The sequence below is a fragment of the Sciurus carolinensis genome, chromosome 7, assembly GCF_902686445.1.
Source record: "Sciurus carolinensis chromosome 7, mSciCar1.2, whole genome shotgun sequence".
In the NCBI taxonomy this organism is placed as follows: Eukaryota; Metazoa; Chordata; class Mammalia; order Rodentia; family Sciuridae; genus Sciurus; species Sciurus carolinensis.
In genome coordinates, this window is record NC_062219.1 from 66,018,336 (window position 1) to 66,035,276 (window position 16,941).

Consider the following 16,941-nt stretch of genomic DNA (forward strand, 5'->3'; position numbering starts at 1 on the left):
CCTCCTCGTTGCTCAGGCGGTTGCTGGATCCAAACAACTCGCCGCCTGGGCAGGGCAGCCTTCGCAGGCAACGTTCTCTTTCTCTGGCAGCCGCTCTTTCTCTGGCAGCCGCTGGAGCCCTCGCAGATCGCTTCAAAACCAAGCGGTGTGTCGCACAACCTCCTTTGCAAAGTTCCCCGCTTTCCGAGTTCACTGCTCCAGCGGGGGAGGTGTGACTTGCCGCCTGGGCAGGGCAGCCTTCGCAGGCAACGTTCCCAGGGGCCCGGACCTCCCTCCTGGGCTTGGGAGCCTCACCCTTCGCAGACGAGTCTCCTTAGGTTAGAGAATCTGCCCGCGGTCCTGGAAACTTCAATCCGCCATTTTTCGCTCCGCTACGCTGTCCGTGTTTACCGCTCTGGCGGGGGAGGGGCAACCCGCCGAGTCACTCTACTTCACAAAGTTCCCTGCGTCCCGGGGCTACTGCCCCATTGGGGACGCCTCCCCTATGGGAGAGACTCACCCGGCGGCTTTGAGTTGGTCCCAAGTCACTATCTCCTCTTTTGAATCTTGAGTCCTGGAGCAACATGAAATGCAGCCGCCCTCTAGTCCGCCATCTTGAAGATTCCGACCACTATTTTCTTGATGGACTTCCTACAGCCACCTTGTGCCCACCATAATTGGTATTGGACACAGTTGCCAAAGTAATTTTCACCAAGCTGTGCTCAGGCCATAAACTTCCTGTCCTCAAATTGCCTTTAAACTACATCTATTTATTAACTTGTAAATAGGGACTTATATATTCTGCACTAGTTGTTCCCCTTTCTCTTTGATATTTCATCTCTCTGTAAAAGTTCTTTCTGCTACTGCAACAGTTTGAATGTATGTGTCCTCCCAAATTTGCATAGTGGGACTTAATTGTCAATGTGATAGTATGTAGAGGTGGGTCTTTAGAGGAGACTGAGGCCTGAGGGCAAAGCCCTTAGAAAAGAGGCTTGAGGGAGATTGCCCCTTCTACTAAAGGAAGTCACATAGAAGATTTCATCTATGGGACACTGAATCCCTGGTAGTTTGATCATGGTCTTTGCAACCTCTAGAACTGTGAGCAATAAATTCTGTTGTTTATGAATTACCAGTAAAACATATTTTGTTATAGTAGCCCAGAGGGGCTAAGTCATTTTTGCTTTGTCTTTGAATTGATTCATACTTCTTTCTAGCTACACATAGCTTCTTGTCTGTTTTTCAGTTATGAAGGTTCAGGTCTTCAGAACCGTGTTTATATTGCACATACCTTGTGATTTACATGTGTGAAAAAGATCCAGGAAATGTTTTGTACTATGAAATATGTGGTTTCCATATAAATAGAAAATGAAGGAGGGAGGAAGAGAGGGGGAGAGAAAGAGAAAAGGGGAGGAAGAGGTGAAATTACTGAATATTCTGAAACTATTAAATAAGCATGTTTAAGCTGTTTATAAAAATAAAGGACTTTCTGTCATTCCGGCAGTGAAGGAGGGGAGAAAGCAGGTGGTAGGGTCCCCACCATGCTACCTCACTGATTTTCTGAGCAAGAGAAGGTCAGTTAGACATATATCTTGGAAGTGAGGAGTGTACCTGGGATGGGAGCGATATGTAGTTAATGGCAGATATGGAAAAATTCAGCAACGTGAGCTGCAGCATTGAATGGCTGCTGGAAGTGGGGTCAGAGCTTTATGATAATTAAAAAAAAAATCAGAGGTCTATTCTGAAGTCCTGGGAAATCCTTCCAGTAAGTTCATTTTAGTAGAATTTGAATGCCATTCAAAATATATGACAATATCTTTGGTCTATCTATGATATTTTCTACCTCTTTGAAAATGGTATCCTGCCTTCAAAGACTATCTCTTGGAGAATATAAGATGAAGAAATACTAGAGGCTAACAGTGTACAGTTGGACTGCAAATCAACTATTCAGACAGTATTTTTTTCTTCTGAGAAACTATCATTATTAATGGCATTTATGAATTTGATGATGAATATAAACAACATTCAACTATGAGGTACTTCCAGAGTAATTCTTTACATATAAATCTATCATGGATGACAAATTTTTAGTATCATGAGGTTTTGAATCACTAAATCTTTAAAAAGTATATGGAACAGATGTTACAAATTGTAAAGTCAATTAATGTATTAGATCAAACTATTTTTTTCTTATATATTTTGTGGATCATCCACGGAAAGATATCTGGGTATGGAGTGAGAATGATCAGGAATATTTCTCATATTCAGATCAGAAGTAGTTATAAAACAATTTCACAAGATTTAGAAATTGTATAAAAATCTGGATAAACATTGGGTAAACGTGGATATTAAATAAAAAATATTGTAGAGAATTTGATAATTCAGGCAGCTTGGTGAAGGTATAAAAATACTTACTTGTATTCTTTCTGTATTTTTACAGTTTCAAGGCCAATGAAGCCAAATATCAGTAGATTCATAATACTGCCAAGTGGTATGATCAACAAACAAGTAGAGTTGGGTGTGTGACATTCACCAGTAATGCCAGTAACTCAGGAGGCTGAGGTAGGAGGATCACAAGTTTGAGACCCTCCTCAGTAACTTATTGACACCCCTCTCAAAATAAAAAATAAAAAGAGCTGTGTATGTATTTCAATGGTAAAAGGCTCCTGGGTTTAATTTCCAATGCCCCTCATCCTGTCCCTGAAAAAAAAAAAAAAAAAAAAAAAAAAAAGCAAAAAAATGTCAATTCAATACTGCTTAGTTGGGATTTTTAATAAGAAATATCTAACTTACATCTAAAAAACTATGATCTATATTAGATTTCTTAATGCTTCCTTCATCATTTTTCATTTAATGAATGGCAGTTACTGGCTAGAACATAAAAATAGAATAATTTCCACTCTTATGTATAGAGTATCTTATCCAATTAAATTCCCTATCTCGGTTATAAACAGTTTTATTTTCTTAAAGATTGTTTAACTGTGCACTCCAAGGTGCAAGTATGCAATTTATTTTCTTTCTTGTTTAAATTCAGTATAACTGATTATTAAATTAATTTAGTGCACATTTTTCCTTGGTTTATTGATACCTGAAGTTAGAATGTTTGTGGCATAAGATGTGTACTTTCTATATAAACCATGTATTAATGAGCTTGAGCTTGTTTACTGGAATGAGTTGGAAATGTGACCCCTACATACATCAGAGTCATATGGTTGATGGCATTACTGTTCCTAATCTTTGACTATTATATTCCTATCTTTTTTACATGGAATTTTGTGGTGTCTGGAAATGGAGGTAGAGTATGACTTTGGTCAATAACTATGGATAGGAGTGAAAATAGGCCTGGTTTCTATGCCAAATTCATTGTGTATTTCATTTTTGCTGTTTTGTGCACCTCTCAATGTCAAGAAAAGATTATTCCCTGCATAGACTGCAGGTTCTAGAAAAATGAAATGTACAGAACTAACATCAATCAATCCCATAGTTAAGAATCAAGCCTAGCTGAGTTTGGAAGAGTTATTCAAGCAGACCTACAAATGTATAAACTTGAAAAGAACTGTTGATGGAAGACTTTGAGTTTGGAATAAACTTTCTGTGTGTTATTAATGTAATAACTAAATAAAACAACCCTCAAAGAGCTATACCCTCAGATTTCTCCATTATTTGGAGAAAAATGATAAAATTCAACACTCATTTATAGGGTAACTTTTAGTAGATTAGGAATTGGTGTGTCTACAAAATAAACAATCAGAAAAGGAAAACTATACACATAAAATACTTAAGGTATCTGTCAAAAGCATCCCTTATATAACAATAGATAGCATAGGGACAGATGCTCACTATGCCACATCTAATCAACATTTGAATTGAAGGACTGAGGCAATAGTCCTCAAGATCACACTCAGGCTTCATGATCTGCTAGAAGAACAGGACTCAAAGACATTGTGATATCCATGGTTAGTCATTGCAGAGAAGGGTTACAGATTAAAATGAGCAAAGTTATAAGAAATAACATCCAGAAGAAATTCAAATCTCCCTTGATGGTTAAGTTCAATCACTTCAGTTACTAGAGTATTTCTCCCTTTTGTCTCTTGCTTCAGTGGCACAAGATATACCAAATGCCCTGGTGGAAATCAGCTTCACCAATGGATCTGTTTTTATATCCATAGTAACCTGCCTCCTATCACTGCCCCTGCAATCCAGCAGTGCTGTTGTTAGGATGGGGAGCAAAATATCTCTCTGTGTTGATTATCAGTCATAATAGTGAGAAGATCCACTTCACTTTCACTCTTTCTATTGTTGGACTATATATTTGAATATGGGATAGAAGATACCAGATAAGGGTTTCTTTTATGATGAACAGGGTTTGTCTCCGATTAGAGCTATCTTCAATAAATGAATTTCTCTTTCTCTTAGTCCATCCACTTCTGGGTACTGGAATATGCCATATAACCAGTAAATTCCTTGAACACAAGTTCATTGTTGTAGTTCTTTTACCATGAAATAATCTGAAACAATGCTTTGCAGAATACCATGATGGTAGATAAGGCATTTTGTGAGCTGACAGATGGTAGTGTTGGCAGAAGCATTAAGGAAAAGGAAAGAAAACCCATCTCTAGGACATTTGTCTATTTCAGTGAGGACAAATCTTTACCCTTCATGATAGAAGGGTCCAATGTAATCCACATACCCCAAGATGACTGGTTGTTCTTCCTAGGAACAGATGGTATATTGGACTTAGCATCGATCTCTATCGTTGTTAGATTTAGCACTCAGCAGTACTGCTAAACAGGTCACCTTGGTTTGGATAATTTGGTGGTGTTAGTTCCATGTATAGCCTCAGTTCCTGCCAGCATTTTTCCCCCATGGGTTTATTAAAAAAAAGCTCTAGAGTATGTGGAAGAGGGGATGATTGACACGTACTGAATATGTTTCTGTTCACCTCATTGTTGAGAATTTCCTTTTTAGTGGATGTCCTCTGCTGACTATTTATTTTTATTTATTCTTTATTGGTTATTTCTTTTTATTGGCTAATAACAACTGCATTTATTACTACCATTTGGCTTATACTCAGAGAAGAATCATTCACCAGACATTGAGTTATTAGACACTAAAAATTAGGAAAAGGCTGGAGGGGGATTTAGGTATAAAGAGAGGAGAAAGGAGCTCTGGGAGAACATGGGATTCTGCCAATTATCAGGAAGAACTAAAACAGGAAATGAGTAACTTTGACCAGTTCTAACTCAAATGCCAGCCTTCCCAAAAAAGGTTTTTCAAAAAATGTCCCATAATAATTATTCACTGAACAACAACAACAACAACAACAACAACAACAACAAAAGTTGATAGTTTTCAAAGAGAAGACATCCTTGACATGAAGGTCCCAACTCAACACAGCACTTTTAATGGAACCGAGAGCAATTAAGATAGCTCTGCAGGCAACCATCTCTAGGGACAAGCTCCTGCTCACAGAAGGCCATGTGGTTCTATGGCATAAAGATGTTGTAGACGGTTCTTACATAGATTTCATCAGGAGGGAGCTTTTTCTTGCTTCTGGGCCCAAGGATCTTCTAATTGTAGGGAAATTATTTAATTTCTCTGTGTACTCCTGGAGGAAAGGAAACGCAGTCAGGATATTAGGAATTTTCTCTTCTAGGACCAAAATGTCTCTAGTAAAATCACATCAACAAGGCTCAGCTGATTATCAACAAGAAAGTTTTGTCTATGACACCTTAAATCTTTTCAAAAGAGGAAAGGATCTAATTATAGCTTTCTGGGTCATGTTAACCACTTTCTTTAGTTGATCATCTGGTTTTAAGTAAGTATGCATAATAAGCAGTTCCAAGGGATCCAGCATCCCCTCTGTAAGGGGAAAAATGCAGCTCAGGTTGGGATCCGCAGCTGCGATTCTAGCCGCTGCTGTGCGCTCCGAGATGTAAGGCAGCTGCCGCTGTGCCATCCCGCTGAACTGCCGCTCAATAGCTTGGCTCAGTTGTGGTTCGCCAATAGCTCCCAGAAAAAATGCACCGCAGACACGAGGTCTCAGGCAAGAGACTTTATTTATGCGGACGATTAACACGTCGGCTCAGGGGAAAAGAAGGGGCAAAAGAGAAAGATGGCGTGTGTCTTCTCCCAGATATTGGAATCTCGTGGGCTGGAAGGAACGAATAGCGGAGTAGAATTCTTGCAAGCTGACTGATGAACCAATAATAGCATGTTAGGACATAAGGTGGGAAGCAGGAAAATGGGGATGGCCTAAGGAAATTCCTGTAACATAAGAGGCGGGCAGAGCACAGATTGACAGGTGGTGGGGAGGCCGGAAATAATGGAAGAGGTGGGCGAAGTGCAGATTGACAAGTGTTTGGGAGGCAGGCAAAATGGCTGTACCTGATGGGAGGTGGGGGGGCAGCTTCATACATTAACACCCTCCACATGCATGCCAGCCAATCACAGTTCTCTCCTTGAGGTCCTTGCCAAAGAGCTAGTGCTTTTCTGTGATGTAGTGGAGAATGCTTTGGGTCTGGACTAACTTCATCCCACTAATTTCAACCATGGGCACTTGTTGGAACAGCAAGTGATTACCATCCTGCCATTGTGCAATTGTTCTTTTGTTTGCAGAAATTCTTCATCAAACTCAACTCCTGAGAGTCAGGTTATATATGATTACTTACTATCCAAAAGTTACAAGTTTAATCTCTTCTGAAGTTCAGAATTAGCTCAGAAAATGTTTTTCTAATGAAGAATCATTATTTGCAGAACAGGGCATCGATTTATTCCAAAATCTTCAAGGTCTGTTCTACATTTCCCCTACTGGTTTATGTTGTACAGCATCTCTTTTTGCTACCAACACTATTATTGGATCTGCTGGATCATCAGCCCAAATAGAAGAGAAGCGCACAGTGAAGGCTGAACTTGTTGTAGAGATTTCCCTTGCTCTGATCCCCCTTGAAATCCAGAGCTTTACAAGCAACTTGGTAGCTAAGCTGAAATAGCTCACTCCATTGTCACCTCCAAAATCCAAAAAGGCACTATGCATTTTTTTCCATAATAGGAAGTTTCTTGGGGGAGAGATTTTGACATGCTCCAGACCACTGGACTCCAAGCAATTTCCCTGATTTGTATGGCCTCTGAACTTTTGTAGTTTATTTCCTGACCTTTCATTCTTACATAGCTTTCTAAGGCATTTAAATCACTTTATATTTTCCATTCATCATATACAATCAGCACAATATCATCAACATTTAGATTAGTGTGATGTAGACCAGATGGAATGTCAAGATGATAAAAATAGGAGATAGTTAGAACAGAGTTGACATGATGCAGAGGCTGCAGTGCCAAAGTGTATTGTCAGCTTCTCAGGTGAAAGCAAACTCCTAGTGCTTAACGTTTTAGGGAAAAAAGTCACCAGCTGAGTTAAAAGCAGCATACACAAATGTAAGAAATGGTATCACTTTGCTCCAAAAAAGATACTAAAGTGGGAAAGAAGCTACAATCGTAGTAACCATCTGATTATCCTAATTCATAGTCATTCTCCAATATTTATCTGATTTCTACATATTAAAAACAGGTGGTGAGGTAATTACAACCTTGATAGGAATCACCACTATTGCATCTTTTAAAGTTCTGAGGTTGACAGTAATCTCTGTAATTACTCCAGGTACATGGTATTGCTTTCAGTTTACTATCCTGAAAGAGTTTCCACTTAGCCTTTCCTATGATAATGCTCCCTACTCTAACAAAGAGGCAATGTTGGAATTCCACAAATTGCCAAGTGTATCTGTTCCAATTACATGTTAAAAAACTGGGGGTATCAATGCAGAGAGCGTGTGTGGGGCTGTAGAGATTGTTGTGAATCAAACATAGCCTCCATTCATCTCCTCGCAACTATAAACCCTCACTATAACTGATAGGACTGGAGTGACATTTTGGGTCTTTAAGAATTGGTTTTATTTCAGACACGGTATTTAGTAATAACTGACACCTCAGTATCTGCCCCTCAACTACACAATCACCCTATAAATGGCCCCAGATCTTTTGGGGGGACAGGTTGGTGGAAAATATGCAGTATATATTGTAACAGTACTAAAGACTCTTTCCCCCTAATAATTATAATAATAAAAAGTGTTTCTTCTCAAGCAGACCTGATCTTCTCTTTAAACAAAAGGCTCTCTTAAATACTTGGGTCAGGAAATTGGGTGAGAGGCAATGGCTCAAGTCAGGGTTTTGACTATGAAAACCAGGAGGGTTTTTTTTTTTTTTTCTTTCTGTTTATAGATCAAGCAATGCTCTAGTAGGCTACTTATATATTTTAATTCCCAGGGACTCTGTGATACATTACTTATCACCATATGTCCCTATATTTTCTGGATGTTTATCATTCTTTGGTGGTAAAATGCTAGCTTTTAATCTCCATTACTTTAAGATCCCCATTGTAATAAGGGAGCCTAGCTTGATGCCAATATTCCAGAAGTCATGTCCAGATATCTGGTTTAGAAATGAGAATTAATACAACTCTGTATGTGCGTGTGTGTGTGTGTGTGTGTGTGTGTGTGTGTGTTACTGGAGATTGAACCCAGGGACTTGCACATGCTAGACAAGTGCTCTATCACTGAACCACATCTCCATTTCCTTTTGTTTTTCCCATTTCATATTTTGAGACAGGGTCTTGCTAAGTTGTCCAAGTTGGTCTCCAACTTGTGTTCCTCTTGCTCCAGCCTCTTGAGTTGCTGGGATTACAGGTATGTGTGAACATGCTTGGCCAACAGTTATTTTTAAGGCTCCTCTCATTAATGTATTTTGAAGCCTTAGTGACATTCTGGACCCTGTAATGGTATATAGTTGGTGTGTGTGCATGTATGCATGTGTGCACGTATGTAGAGTATGCATTATAAATTCTCCAATCTTCTTATCTTCTTATGTCTTTATGTTCCTTTCTATTTATCTTGCCAGGAAAGTTATGGCATATCAATCTCATTAAGCATAGTCCACTGTTAAGATCAACTCTCAATCAACTGACTAAATTGTTAGAATATTCTAGCTACACTTGCTAACACATCAAATCTAACATCTCTGCTCCATGCACTCAAATTAAATCATTCACCTTGATACAAGATTATAATCTGCCCTTCTTTGTATGACATCCTTAAGAATCCATTTCCATACATACTCCCTGGATTCTGCCAAATATATTAGCAATATTCTATAATTTATTCAGTGAGTTGGTTAGTTCTTTTTGGATCATACTTATATTTGATCCTTCGGAGCAAGTTGAGATTTGATGCTAGTTGTGGTTCTGGTGTTAAAAGGCAGTTGGGTTGCACCTTGAGCATAATGGGCAACCCTTTGTGATGCCTGTCTGTTTCAAGTAAGATCATTCTAGGTTTGAAAAGCAAAGGAAGGCTGTTCTCCATACACAGGGAGAGCAGATCAATTCTCCTTAAAAGGAAGATTTGGTGTTAATTTCTCAGTTTGATGTGAGTCCAACTAGATACTCCCATTTCAAGTTTCAAGGTCCCATTTCATATCCAACAATACCCTACATTTTACATGACAGCTTGGCAAGCCTTTGAATTCAACTGCCTTTGTAATTCTGCATTCTGCATAGTAAATATTGTATATTTTGTGATTTATATTAAACATTTCCAGTTCAATTTATCAGTATGATTTGTGTCTCTCGATCAGATTCTGACAGTTACAGACATGTTGGTTAAGACATTGCCTTGAAGATAATGTACTAGAAAGGTCCCATTGGAAATTAACATTAAGGTACCAAAGATGGTAACACTGACTGCAGTGTGTCACTGATTTTATTAGAGTGCACTTGAGTTCTTACATACAGAAAACAAGTTTAGCTCGAGCCACTACTGTCTGAGGGCTAGAGAGTTCCAAAGAATTCCACAAATAATCTAATGTCTTGAAGTTACAGGTCAGATATTGCTGGAAAAGTAGTCTCTTTCTTCTCTGCCTCATCTTCTCCCTCTACACCTGCTATTGACAGAACCTAAGTTGAAGTTGACTGACAAAACAGAAAAGTAGTTTGCAGGGTACAGCTCCAGTACTACAAAATAAGAAAAAGACAGTTGGTTTTGGCCCTTACAGATAATAAATCAAGGACCTGAGTCAAGCCTATAGTTGGTGCAGATAGCCAGATTGAAACTGAAAGAAGTAAATCCAATTCTAATTAAAAAGATCTTAGATTGCTCTGTGATTCATAAGAATTTTGATATTTATATTGAAAGAGGGTAAAAAGGAAACCTACTGTTTTATAAAAGAGGGTAAAAAGGAAATCTACTGTTTTGAAATAACTTTTATACATATATAGATTATACTCTTAAAATAGTAATAAATGTAGCTCATGATATATATTTCAGAGATGGAAAATATCTTACTTTTCTCTTCCATCTTGTTATCTTTTGCATGTCTGGATTACAGAACATTGTTACTAATCCACTGGATTTAACCCCAAGTTCCCTGTTTTAAGAGAATAAGCTCATGTAAGAGTAGAATTAGTACTTAATGAGAAGTTAGGTAAGTCAAGTAGGTTTTGTTAATTCTTCTTTGCTACAGCTTGGCTGCTTTTTTTTTTTTTTTTTTTTTCAAGGTCAAGTGCCTTCATAGCTTTGCATCTATGACAGTACTTCATGGAACATCCTCATTTCACACTGGGAAGGAAAGAGGTGCAAGTGAGAATTATACAAATCAGAGTCACATTTCTAGCTACCTGTTCTGTTTGTAGTGCTGGGACTTGAACCCAGGGCCTTTTGCATATTGGACAAGTGTTCTACCATGGAGCTACATCCCCAGCTCACCAGTTACCTGCTTTACCAGTCAAGTGGTAAAAAGGAGGAGAAAAATATTTTTTAGATCACACTTGTTGCAAGCTTTTTAAATTCCAAGGATATGCAGATGCACCAGTGTTTGTGCATTTTTTGTGTCAGGTTATCATGTATAGAAAATTTTAACTGTCATTTTAAAATATATGAGTATATATTTTTATCACTGTGCAAAATGGGAAAGAATACTTAACTCATGAAAGACAGAAGCAGTACAATACTAAGTTCCTTTTATAGACTTGAGATTTAACTAGATTGAACCAGGCCTGGTGCCACATGCTTGTAATCCCTGCTACTCAGGAGACTGAGCCATGAGGATTGTTGGGTAGAGGTCAACCTGGACAACTAATGAGACCTATTTCAATAAATAAATAAATAAATAGGTTTGGGACTATAACTCAGTAGTAGAGCACCCCTGAGTTCTCAGAACTGGAGGGGAAGTGATTTAACTATCACAGTGAGCTTAAGATTTAACTACAGCACTTGTGATTTCTAAGGTTTCAAATTTGGCTCTTCTCACATCTACATTCGTGATGCTGTAAGGCATCTGTAAATGCTATCCACTAGGCTTATTTTAAATGATCTCGTTAACACCCTGACAAGCAGCAAACTTTCCATCTTTATGACTCCAAAGTGTGGAACAAGTTTGGTGTGTATGTGGGGGTGAGGGAAGTTGAGAAAAAGAAAACGTTCAGGGCGGGGGAGGTCTGATACCAAAGTTCAAGTATCAGCATGAAAAATATTTCAGTGGTCAGAAATGAATCAGAAATTTGGGGAAGTAAAAATCATAAAATGCTCCAGCGAAAGGGACATGAGAGTTTTAATTCACCATATTAAATTATTTAGCTATTTCACGGTAGAATATTTCTGATGACATTAAAGATACATTTCTCAAAGATTGAGATTTTTAATGTTTTTATTAGTGCATTATAATTATACAGAATAGTGGGGTTTGTTGTGACATATTCACATATGCACATTTGTTCCATTTCAGTCCCTAGTACTTTCCCTTTCCATCCCCTCCTACCTCCTCTGACCTCTTCCTCTAATCTACTAGTCTCTCTTCCATTTATTTATTTTAATTAATGCATTATAATTATATATATAAGTGGGATTCTTTGTGATATATTCATACATGCACATAATATAATTTAATTGATTTTATTCCCCAATAATTCCCCTTTCCCTTCTTCTACTCTATGCTTCTCCTTTCTATTTTGTGAGATTCCCCCTCATCTTTTTATTGCTTTCTTCTCTGTAGTCCACAAATGAGACAAATATTTGACCCTTGACTTTCTGAGCCTGGCTAATTTTATTGGCATGATGTCCTACACTTCCATCTACTTTCTAGCAAATGATATAATTTCATTTTTGTTTATATTTGAGTAGAATTCCATTGTGTATATATACCACACTTTCTTCATCCATTTATCTGTTTCTCAAAGATTGAAAGATAGGTCTTAAAGATCTTAAAATGATGTATTTGCCTTTCTATTTGAAGAGGTAGATATGTCTGAGACTACTGGTAGGGATGCCTTTTGGCCCAGGATTTTAGTTTTAATTAGGTTATTTTTTACTGTTTCTGTGAGAAGTGACATTTTAATATAATTTTGAAAATATAACTATGTGAAAACCAGATTTGGGTGACTTTGGGGGTAATATCTTCAGTTACAACACTAACTCAACAAGAGGAATTATTAATTTGATTTTTATTTTGGATGTCCGGTTACCTTTCACTTTTTTTTCTTTCAAAATGCTGAGATTTGGGGAAGATTCTTGTACATTTACATGTGTATATATACAAAAAAGATGAGAAAAAGAAAACTTTTTAAAAAAGTGACCATGATGTGTAAAATAGTTTTGGTAATTTGATAACAGTGGTAATGGTACTTTATAAAAGTACATTCATATGTGTCTAATAATTAAAATGTCAATCAGGGATTATATTACCAATTTTTTTAAATTAAAGAAAAGGAGAGTTTGACTCATTCTTCTACTTTATATTATGCTGAACAGGTTGAATGGCATGCTGCCAAACACTTACTAGGTCTGTTTCTGAAGCTGACATTATAGAGCTCTTGAGACAATAAATAGGGGATAAAAACTTGATATAAGACTGTCATTTCAATATTTTTCACTTAAAATATCCTTATTCTTACCAGTGTAAAGCAAAAATAGCATGCTCACACTTCATTTGCTAATTATATTCTCCATTGAACCAAAAGACTCTTACAGAAATCAGACTTTTGTGGTAGCCTCCAGGGATACTGAGGTGACAATGACATCTGCATCTTAAATGAGAACATATCTACCAGTGGCAAAATGAAGTACGATGAAGAAAACTAACCGAATTTTATTTCTACCCCCTTCCACCTTGAGTCTTATCTTACTTAATTTTTATTGTTTTTAAAATATTCTGCTTAAGATATTGTAAGTTAAGTGGTCTATATGAATTTGTTTTACATTGTTTTCACAAAACTTAGTACAATGTCTCGTTCGCTGTAGATTGTTAGTAGTATTCATTGAATGTGTCTGTGAATGAAAAAAAGGGAATCATACTGTGATCTCAATTGCTAAAACAATGCATTATTAAATGGAGGGCACAAAATTTACATTAGAGAACTACAGTACATGGCAGGAATAATCAACTGAACCATTCTTAACCCAGGATCAGTGACTGAGCAAGCACTTTTCAAATATTGGGAAATTTTAGTCATTGATCAGTCACTCTTTGAGAAAAAATTTATCAAACACTTGTTATGTACCAGTTCCTGGAACAGGCATGGGAGTAATAATTTCCAACAAAAGCAATACCCAGCTCCTGCATATTCAAGTGAATACTTGCACATGTTAAGAAAATGTAAAGACTTATTTATTTGTCCTTTTCAAATGAAGGGATGTGTTTTATAAAGCAATTAGATGTGCCTTTGGAAAAAATATTGAATGATGCCTTCTAATGAAAAATAATTTTTAATTTAAAAATGATGCTGTATATTTGTCCTTGTGAAAAACTATTTGTTCCCATGCAGAATCACAGCATAGTTTCTTTAGATATATAGCAAATGAACTCGAGACATCTAAAGTAGGTAACTCTATTGAAGTGATGGCACCATGATGAGCTGATCAAGATTGCTCATTTTCACTGCCACCTGGTTGAAAAAGACAAAGAAGTCTTGGACTGTATGATGAATTACCTCATTTCAAGATATTAAAATGTGGGAAAAACATGACAAGAAGTAAAAGATTAATTTTGTAGTTATCTGAGTCCAGAGCCTAATTCTATTTTACTCATATGTGCTGACTTTTCCCAAAATGCAAATACTGTGCAAGGCCTGGGTTGCCCTTTTCTTTGCTCATCATTCTACAAAGTCAAGTCACTGGCAGAAAAGCTGTTTGTGGTAGTCAAGTCTCTTATAACACATACATGCAGAACTGTGCATTAGCAGTGCTGTATTCAATGTGGTTCTTCATAGAGTTGCAAACATCGGAATAATTCAAGTTTTGTGTTGATCAAAGATTAGTCACATAAATTAAAAATGATGTCCTTTTATTGCTCCCTTTTTCTATGCTGAGGGCAGTTTTTAATATATTAAATATGTTCATTTGTTTTTTCAGTATGTTCAATTGCTGCTTTATAATTTTGATAGGAATATGTGAAAAGAACATGATTTTAAATGACTATAACTACATTATATATTATGATTAACAGTATCAGTATAGTGATATCATCTATATAATACTTAAAATTCTCTTACCTTCTTCATGTAGATGTAGGCTTGAAATGATGCACATGTTTTCTTAGGCTATATAAACTTTAAATTTCCATGCCTTATTTATATTCTTAGAATTTTCATGCATCTTTAAGCAAGTTCAAGGTATTTTTTTTCCCCTGAATCTACTGCCTTTTTTTTTTTTAACTAAAAGAATTATCCCCAAAGGAAGGAGTTCTTAATGATGCATAGTGACTGATAGGATACTGATGGGTTTTTGACCTAGTTTCTTTTTCATTTAGGGTAAAAACAAAAGAACTAAAAGCTGTCACCTTGGTAGCCAGACCATTTTCTACAGACTGCCCATGGACTTGAACATTCCAAGGCAATTTATGCAACCATTTCCAGTTGAATAGTCATGAAAATCTGAAAATCTTCTCAACTTGTGGACAATTCTGAGCTTGAGGAAAGGTCTAATTAATTTTCAATAGCTGAATGTGATAATAGTGCAATGGGCATCTTCCAGAGTATGTGCAAAGTGACTTGACTTCTGGTGTGTGATGAATGGTATCATAAGATACTGAAAGGTACATGGGGACCCATGTCTTCTGATCTCTGGTAAAAGTCACTGTTCACCATAGTACTGCAAATGACATGATACCAGAGGAATCAAAAGGAGAGTGTATATTTTAAGCATACCTGGTAATTATTTTGTAAGATTTGGTTTTCATGATGTCAAACAACTTTGATAGTTAGATTTGTTCCTTGACCTGAATAATCTGTGTTCTTCTCTTTGAACACTATCTCAAAAACCTCCACTGAAATGCCATGAACTGCATCTCCTACTGGGGCATCCCAGACTACCAAAAAAGTTTTGGGACTCACTGGCATTGCAGAGTTTTACTCCCTTGGCAGAAAACTGTGTAGCATATTTGGATAAATTACATATATATATATATATTTATAAATAATATGTAATATAAATTATAAATAACTTATATGCATATAATAGTATATAGAATTAAAATTTTATGTACACATATTATGATATACCACAATTACTCCTCCAAAACACCTCTCCCAATACATGTTTTGTTGCTAGCAAAGGAAACTATTCTCTTAGGCTGTATGGTGTTGCATGCCAAACATACACAAGATTCTGAAGTCACAAAAAAGGATGTGATTAATCTTCCTTAAGAGCTGCTTGTGGTCTTGGGGATGCAGTTCTGGCTTTGGGTCTGAGCAGGTGGGTGCCGAGAGTCTGTGTTCTACTCTAGAAGGCCATCAAGCCTATAAATATTTTAAATGTTTATGTAGGATACAATAACTGTGGATTTCATTTTGGGATGGAAATTGACTAAAAATATAAACAGGAGGACTTAGGATGATAAGTTTGAGAACCACTGAACAGAGGTACACTATTCTAATAGTGCATTGAAGAGGTGGACATAATTGGAGCAAAATGGGGAAAGAATCATGAGAGTGGTAATATACAAAAGCTCAGAAGAGGGCATTAATGACAGCTGGGGATGAAGCAGGCAGTGCTTCCCAGAGAAGGACATTTTTGAGGTGACTCGAAGAAAGATTTGAATTTATTCAGGTGAATAGAGTTCATTCCAGGTCAATGTAGAAAAACCTTGAAGGCATAGCGCTGTGTACATCTACAAAAGATTCATAAGTCCAAGATCAAAGGAAAAAATCGAGTTTTGATTGAACATGATGTCAGTTTGTCCATACACATTTATTTCTTTTCCTCCTTCAGACTCTATTAAAATGAAGTAAAATATAAGCTCTTGCTCCCACACACAGCATCATCTACAGAGGATGAAGAGGAGATATTGAGGCAGGAAGGTTCATAACATTTTGTGAAATTTTAAAAAGTTAATAGAAATAGGAATGACATTTAAAAATATTTGAAAATTCATGTGACACAAAATACAAGCAATCAAGAAGAGCCACCAATGGTGGTGCTGGTGCAGTCTTCAGGGGACTCTATGCTGAGGCAGTTGTGTGATCCACTCTTACCTAACACATAGGGCTGGCTCTTTGGATTCCTGTTGGTTCAGTCAAATGGAGGCATCAGGAGGTATCAGGAATTTCTTCCTTTTCTGTTGAGCAAACATCTGGCAGTGTCTGCTCTCCTCTGCCTAAGTCCACAGTTCCTGTGGGGCAAAGCGACCCTCTTCTATAGTTGCAGCTCCACCTGGTTGTAATAACAATTTCTTTTCTCACCTCTTCAGTCCTAGGGAGGGAATAGCTCTTTGATTCTGATGATCCTCGGGCTCTGCCTATCCCTTGGTGGTTTCCTTTAACCCTGTTCATATCCTTGTAATTGGTCTCTGTTAAACTGTTCAAGGGAGAACTCTCTGGAAATTACTTCAGGAAAAACTTCTCTACATATTGATACGGAAACATCTCCTAAT

General features: G+C 37.1%; 1 pseudogene; it reads right to left on the reverse strand.

Moving 5' to 3' along the window:
- Positions 1-5,462: 5,462 nt before the first annotated feature.
- Positions 5,463-14,600, reverse strand: LOC124989235 (glutathione S-transferase A4-like; annotated as a pseudogene).
- Positions 14,601-16,941: the final 2,341 nt, after the last annotated feature.